At 30.6% G+C, this 8,800-nt stretch overlaps 1 non-coding gene across 1 annotated transcript; it reads left to right on the top strand.

Moving 5' to 3' along the window:
• The first annotated feature begins 1,326 nt into the window (after positions 1 to 1,326).
• Positions 1,327 to 1,397, top strand: Trnag-gcc (transfer RNA glycine (anticodon GCC)). The gene has a single exon. It is a non-coding gene; the product is annotated as a tRNA-Gly (tRNA).
• Positions 1,398 to 8,800: the final 7,403 nt, after the last annotated feature.

Consider the following 8,800-nt stretch of genomic DNA (forward strand, 5'->3'; position numbering starts at 1 on the left):
GACCTATAACAAATCTTATATCATGTAAAAGCTTATAATTTCACCTTTCGTATGACGTTTCAATCTTATTTCTGCGATGCCTAAAAAAAAGTAATAATTTTTTAAAACCAACCATGTCGAAATTCCAAACTGAGATTACGGTACTTCCCACACTGGTGGCTGTTCATGATCAACAGATCTCCACAGGTGTTTTGAGGTATTTCGTAAGTTTTTCACATTGTGTAGCTTGTAGTGAATGTACAGTTATGTGTTATATACCAAATGAAAGGTAACATCATCAGGATGCTCAATAAAGTTAAATCAAATTTGTATTTGCTTTAGATCAAAAGATATAACCTGTTGAATAATAAAACTTTATTTTACCGTTATCTCAAAATTGTGACTACAAAATTGATTGAAATTCTACACAAATATAGTCCTGTCTATTATCTATCTACAGTATAAATTTCATATATTTATCTGTTGAAGAAAAAAAGATAAAAATAAAAAAAACGGTTAAAAAAGATACAAAAAACTTGGATCAAAAAAACTTGTTTTTCCCGTTATTGTGTCAAATATACCATTTTGAAATACCAATTTTTTGCAAAATTCTCCTACCTATAATCACTACTTTGTCAAAGGTCTACCTCATCTTTTAGTTTTAGAAAACCATTTATAGCTTGGTTTTTAAATGTTTTAGAATTTTTTCAATACTATTGTCAGTCCTGCAATAAATTTATCTATTAATTAAAAAAAAATTCAACAATTTATATTGTCGCGTTTAGAAAATAGCCAATTTTTTGAAATTTGGTTTTACCCCTATTTACCCTATTAAAAGATAGAATTTTTTTAAATTCTTCAAATGTATTTAACTTTAGGTTATTATCTTTTAAATAAGCTATAGAAAATGTTTGTATCTCTAATAGTTTATTTTTAATTTTGAATTGAAATTTTGCCGCACTGCGAAAGTGCGAGAGTGGAACGCTAGAAAATGGTGTCACTTTTTTGTGGTGGCTGCCATGGTTCATCGATTTATAAGAAAAATTGTCAAAATCAAAAAACATTTTTGGTTTTAAGTTGAACAAGTAGTTATTCAAGACAATTTCAATACTTTTGCATTAAATTTCAATAAAATTGGTTAAATCGTCCGAAAGAATGTTGGAAACATAAAAGAACCCAATGGAATATGTGGGTCTAGTCATTTATTTATTGAATATACTACATAGCTATTAAAAATAATGTTTCAAAGTGAGTAGAAATGCATATCTAATAGACAATAATTATATTTAAATTGTATGAATATTTAACCAATTGTACACAAAAAATTTGAACTCTAATTTTTTATAAGCATCGGTGGTTCAGTGGTAGAATGCTCGCCTGCCACGCGGGCGGCCCGGGTTCGATTCCCGGCCGATGCATAATAATTTTTTTTTTTAATGAATACTGTTTTTTTTTTTTTATATAATGAATACTGTACAAAAAGCTAACATTCTTACAAATTTCTGTTTCTGGTTTTAATATTCTCAAAGTCACAGGACAATATTACTGATTTTCAACTGATAGATATTATTGAGGTATAAATTTTATGGAAATTTGTTGCACAAGAAAATAATAAAACGTTAATGGAAAGAAAAAAGTTTGTTTTTGTTTTGTTTCTTTTTTTATGAAAACTGATTACATACCAGCTTTTTTTTAGATGTTGTACAATCATGATTGTGGTAATAGTTTATAGTTAAAATAATAACCTTTGAGATTGTATTAAATTAAAGTCGTCTAAAGGAAAAGAAAATAATTTTTTTTCGCTTTTTTAATGAAAAACTAGTAACTTTAGAAAATCATTATTTTACTTTTTACGCAACATATAGAATTGAATATAGTTTTATTCCTTAAAAAAAATATTAGACATTTAGATGGTACCTATAGTTTTCTTTGTAAACTTTTTATAAAAATTGACAAAATCATGAAAGAAAAAAAGTATTATTCCTTTTTCTACAAAAAGTATAGATAACTTTGAGATTATTTTATTATCTTAAATATTTGTTATACAAAAAGGTGACAAAAAAAAAAAAATTAAATAAAATAGAAAATCATTTAAAATTACTGTTTTTATACCAAATTTTTGTAATTATTTATTTTTTTTTGTTTTTGAGTTACTATCTGGTTATAAACAGTACACCTTTTTTCAAACTCTGTATTTAAAATAAAAACAAAAATAGTTTATGACTTTTGCTTCTAGGTGTCGCTGTATTCATTTTGTCTATAACTCCTTCTTCAAACACAAAAATAGATTTAAAAAAAAAATAAATAAAATAAATGAATATAATAAGACATAAATAATACAATTTTAAATTTGTTCACTATGGCGTATACGTACTTTTTTTTTTTAATTTCAATTTAATTTAATTTCAAACACTTCTATGAGCTTCCATTGTTTGGTCTTCAAAAAATCTTTTGAAGATTTCATCACCTACCCAAGAATACAACACAAATATTCGATTGCAAAGCAAGATAGACAATAAATCTGTAATTTTCAAGAACTTAAACATTGTCAGTTAAGCAATCTATGTATAATTTTGTTTACAAAATACAATATGCTAAAAGCTTAAAAATCATAAAAGTATACTTTCCTACTGACGACAATTCAATATTTCTGACTAAAAACAATAAAAATCATTTGCCCATCAAAATCTATACAAAAATTACAACAGTATCATAACTACTGTCTCACTATTCTTCTTAATATGTTGATGGTGATGACCTTTTTGTTGATAATTATATGTTTTTAAACCGGGCTTTAGGTCAATGAAAACAAATATATTTTTGTCACGACGTTTCGTTCATGTCTATGAACATCATCAGGTGATGGCAAAGGAATCTTTATTGAACATCGATAAATTGGTTACAAATTTGTTACAAACATCAAAAAACAATAATAAACTTACACTTGTTACATTTATATTGCACTTAGTAAAAACAAAAACAAAATCAAAAATTACAAATGAGCTGCATAAAGCAAGTCTCCACTTAACAAAGTAAAATTTACAAGTAACATGCTTACAGAAATTATGAAATTAAAACGAGTGCAATTGATCATATATATATTAAGAGCTTTTTGTTCTCTTTCCCTCTAATAGGTGTTTGTATTGTGGGCTGACATCTTCCATATCTGTTCGTCTGTTCATGGTATTGTCAGCATTGATAATGTGTAGTGTTTCTATTATCATTCATTCATCAGAATAAGAGAATGATAATAGAAACACTACACATTATCAATGCTGACAATACCATGAACAGACGAACAGATATGGAAGATGTCAGCCCACAATACAAACACCTATTAGAGGGAAAGAGAACAAAAAGCTCTTAATATATATATGATCAATTGCACTCGTTTTAATTTCATAATTTCTGTAAGCATGTTACTTGTAAATTTTACTTTGTTAAGTGGAGACTTGCTTTATGCAGCTCATTTGTAATTTTTGATTTTGTTTTTGTTTTTACTAAGTGCAATATAAATGTAACAAGTGTAAGTTTATTATTGTTTTTTGATGTTTGTAACAAATTTGTAACCAATTTATCGATGTTCAATAAAGATTCCTTTGCCATCACCTGATGATGTTCATAGACATGAACGAAACGTCGTGACAAAAATATATTTGTTTTCATTGACCTAAAGCCCGGTTTAAAAACATATAACTATTCTTCTTAAGCATTTTTCTTGTCATAAAAAAGAATAAGTCGTTATAGGGTTAGTCCTATAATAAAGGACACGTGAAATGCCATCAAATCTTCCAAAATCATATCCACACGTACAACCGAAAAAAAAAACGGTCATGACCATTGTACTGAATGTGTCTATAAAGTTCAAGTTCATAATTTTTTCAACACCAGACATTGTTTTTTTTTTTTTGGTTAGAGAAATCGCACAGTTATAGATACAATCAAGGAAATTGTACACTCTTTCTTCAGAAATCACTTTAAGAACACTTTATCCTGGCAAAAGTCATTTTATATACCTTCAAACCTATATTATAACGCAAAACTAGGGAAAAATAAATGAACTCTCGACGGTCGTTGTTATGTACATATCCATGCGAAACCTGACCATCATGTCTCTCTCTCTCTCAATAACAGCCCATCTTGTTAATAATGAAATCTTTCTACACGAGTCTCAATCTCAAGCTTTTTCGACCTTCAGAGTTACATCCACCAAAACCAAAAAGAAAGGAGAAGAAAAAAAAAAAAAATATCATCATCTAAAAGAAGGAAAGATGGAATTTGTAAACAAGCGTAGATTTGATGTTTCGCTAAATCTATGCGATATCCTTAAATATTTGAAGGAAGACATCACGACCACGATGTCGAAGGCAAGAGCAACAGAAACCCAACGAAAAGTAAAAGGATGTACTTTGTGCCATTGCACGGCGTGCCATAACCATAAATGGGCTTAGCAATGAACTCCCACCTAAACCCTTGGTTGCGTCTTCTTCAACTCGCATATATACACCCTGTGTGTGGGCTTTTTGATGGAAATAAGAATAGGAATAGGTCTAAGGACTATAAGGACGATGAAAGTGGAATGGCGCAATTCTTTTCGTTTGCTCTTTTTTTTTTTGGTTAGCCTGACTCTTTTCGGCTGCGAAGGATATTATACAAATGACATGGAATCAGATAAGGATAAGTGCAAATTGGCTTACAAGCTGGGATTTCTTTGTACTCTATCCAGGATGATTCCTTCCATAATGTTCCTTATATGGCAATGAGATGCTGCCGCGGTAATATAGGTTTGGGGGTTCTTCTTCTATACAATATACTCTACTCGTGCTGCATGTGTCTATATGTGGTGCAAATGTGTGTGCCAGGATATTATGGATCGAGTGAGTCCATTACATAGCACATAAAGCACATGGCTCATGCGGAGCTTGTGTGTCTATATATGGAGTCGGAAGGAGTATGGAGAATTTTTGGAGAAACAAGGATATGCCTGTTGAATATTGTATGGGGACAAAAGTGTGTGTATATTGCTTCTACTACTTCTTTTTCAGTATATGTATGATGCAGGCTCATTCTTCAGAGAAGTCGTTCAGTTCAGAGGAAATAGGAGGTTATCCTTTATTTTTGATTTTTATTGCCCATACATAGAGCGAAGCTATGGAATGTGTGTATGTTATTTCGGTGGCTATACAGTCGTAGAAGAACTTTGGGGGGGTATATGGCACGACACACGGCTTCGCACGGCCGCGGCGCTTGGCAAACGACAACGAGCGACAACACGGGCGCTTAAAGGATTCACATGGATAGAAAGTAAGTACATTCATTCTCGTTTGCTCTCGTTTGGTGAATGGCTGTTTTATGGTCTCGCGAAATGGTGTCAAGGATTTGTTTGGAATATTCTTCTAATGAATTTATATCTTCTCTGTTTTTTTTTTTTTGTATTTCTTTCCTTTTTAGGTTTGGGACAGAAAAGATTTGCATATATGATATGCCTACATGATTTTTACTCTGACAGAGAGTAAAAAAAAGTACTTTCAGTAATGGTTTTTTGTCTACTTTTTTTTAGAAAAGATCTTTGAAATAATGCAGAGATATGATATTAGAAGAGGGAATTTTAAAGGAAAGACGACTTGTAGAAGGAATATAAGAATTCTTTTAGGTATGGTTAAATTCAAGTTTTACTCTTTAAAGAAGGTTTTTAAAATTCAAAGGAACCTTCTAAGTGTCATATTAAAGTTAATAAAAAAAGTATAAGATTTGGCATTTAAAAGATTTTTATATTGGTAGTGATCTTTCAGGCAAAAATCACAAGGAACCTCAAAAAAATAGAATAAGTTATTTTTTAAGTACAGAAGCTAATGAGAACTTTTTTCTTGACTATTTTACTTTGGATATTGAGCCTTGAGAAGAAGCCAGTTCGGGGTAAAAAAAAAACTCTTGAAACTTAAATAAAGTACATATTCAAGATCTCTATTCTTCTGAAAAATACAAAAATTTAGTACCTAGGTATACTGAATGTAAATAAAGTTTTATCTACACGAACCTTTCTCGATGTTCTGAGAAGGTTTTTAGTGCTATCATGATGCTCTGAATTCATTTTGTTGTACATCCTACGAGAAGGGAAACAAAATTTACCTTTTCTATTTTAGTCTTCTCCACTTACTGTTCTGTATTACTCACAGTTCACACTAATTTTTCCTTAAATGTCAAAATCAATACATAGGTAATATAATAGATAAAAATGAACTTGGACTTGTTTCTGAAAAAATTAACATCTTTTATGACATCCCAAGTAACAATTTAGCTTTCATAAGGGTCAATGCAAGCTATTTTTTGGCTTTCATAACAAGAAGGACAGGTCTTATGCAAATCATTTTGGCGCATTTTACCGAAATTGCATAGGACTTTCCTTCACAGGTAATCCACAAGCTAATAGCTTGTGACAAACAGTTTAAAATGGCCTTACGGAGGCCTTCCTGCAGAGGGTTTATCTAATGTACAAACCGGATTACTTGCGTAGGATGTTATAATAAGGCCTTATAGAAGTTGTTGAAGGTGTTAGAAAATGTTGAATTTATGCATAAAAAAGAGAATTTATTGAATTTTATTTCATTTTTTTTATTTTCTTTTGATTTTTTCTGTTTTGCATTTTCTGCATATTAATTTATTTATTTTAATTTTTTCTTATTTTGTTTCTTTTCCTTTTTTGGAAATTCCACAGCTTTTTCTGTTGTTCTGAAATGATGAGAATATTATTTTAATTGAAAAAGAACACATTTTTTTTATTTTCACATGCCCCGCGGCCAGGAATCGATCCCACGTACCTCTGCATACCAAGCCAGCACCTTACCAGTAGATCATACTCGAATATTAAAGATGAGTGGAAAAAAGGGAGCTAATTGAAACCTCACATAAAAATGCAATGTTTTTTTCTAAAGCGTTACAAACATTGCATATCTGCAGTATAAAAGCTTTGCATACTTACGAGATGAAAACATTGCATACTTACAAGAACCTCTTGGAACAGGTCTTATGAAAGCCTTCTGTCACTTGAAAATACAAGGCTTCTTTAGAACGGTTCAAACAGGTCTTATAAAGGTCTTCTTTAACTAATATTTACAAGGCTTCTTCTTAACACTTCTAGATAGCCTTAAGGAGACCTCCTTTCTTCCCAAAATGGATGACTTGCGTAAGTAAGCCTTAAACTAAACGTATACAAACTATAGCTTGTCGAATCGAACAAAATGGACCTTATGCAAGAAAAATTTATACTTGGGATGAAACCTCGATATTTTGATTACAAAATTAAGGTGAAAAAACAGAAGACAATCGAAATCGTAAACAAATGACCAACGAATTATAGCAATCGATTTACTGGGTTTTCGAAAGTTTGAAAACATTTAGTAGTAGAATGTACAGTACATTACATATGCCATTTGCCAAAGACAACGTTGTGAGTGTTTTTATCAATTTGACTGAAATTTTTGGATCAGGGCTAATGAATATTTCTAGTTTCACATCTTTAAAGACTAGAAGACCAACATTTTTGCACTGGATATTGGTTTTCATTGAATTGTTTTACTTCAATTAAAATTAGGAGTCTATTTAAATTATGACGGCTTAGAACTTTAGGGTGTCTCACATCCAAATGAATCCAATCAATGTCGAAGTAGCTTACATGTTTTTGGTCTCATTAACTTATACTTATAACTCTTAGATTTATCACGGACATAAAAATTGTAAAAAGAAAAAGGGAAACCATTTTGCCCACTCAACAGAAATTTGTTTCAGTAGTTAATTTTCGACTTTTATAAGGTTGCCACCGATTTTTCTCTTGGGAAGCATCGAAAGACGTTCTCCTTAGAATTTATACCCGGGCTTGGGCGTAGCTACACAGAGAAAAATATGACCCGCTAAAAACTAACAGATTGTCATATTGTTTTACCGTCCATACATTTAGAAGTAAAATATCCCAAAAAATGCATTTTTGTGAATAACTCCGCTAAAAAGAATGATCAGGTGGTGAGAAATTGGGTTTAAGCCTTTTAAATATACCCCTATCGATCCATGAAATAAAAACTGACAGTGCCTCTCTGCGCAAGGTGAAATGACGCTTTTACTGGAGTATTTCATAAGGAAATCTTATTAAAATCAACGATTAATAAAGTTTTTTTAAGGAGATTTCTTATTATTTTTATAGAGAAAATCTTATTAAAATTTGACTGAAAAGTTGATTTTTTTTTTACAACTTAGCACTAGAACAAAAATCGCGATCAATATTTTCATGGCAGGTTGGTTCAGGTGGTAAGGTGGGCGACTAATTATTTGAAGTCTCCAGTTCGATTCCCAGCCTGGTCATCGTTTTTTTTTATTTTTTTTGAAGATTTTAAAAAAATAAGGAAAATCCGATTGTTTTAATAAGGTTTCCTTCTTGGATGAAAACCATAGAGAAATCTTATTGTTTTTGTTCTATTTTATGTGGTCTATTTTTCTCTGTGTAGATATACTATCACAAGTTTTTTAAACTCTTTTACTAATTCGAAAAAGCACTCTCCACAAATACCTATAGGTATGCACCTACTTTAAATTTAAAAATAATGATAGATAAAAAATGTTCCATCATTCTCAGCGATATTTCTCGTAATTAATGCGCTTTCATACCAATTTTTTTTTTTTACAAAGTTATTCGCCATCAATTTTCCAAGTATAAACTTTTGGTTTCTACATCCAGGTACCCAAGATGTCTTGAAATTGAAAAAAAATTTAAACGAGTTATATTACTCTAACCAAGTAAATAGACGATCTTAATTTCGAAATGAGGCTATAC

Source organism: Episyrphus balteatus, chromosome 2, assembly GCF_945859705.1.
Source record: "Episyrphus balteatus chromosome 2, idEpiBalt1.1, whole genome shotgun sequence".
In the NCBI taxonomy this organism is placed as follows: domain Eukaryota; kingdom Metazoa; phylum Arthropoda; class Insecta; order Diptera; family Syrphidae; genus Episyrphus; species Episyrphus balteatus.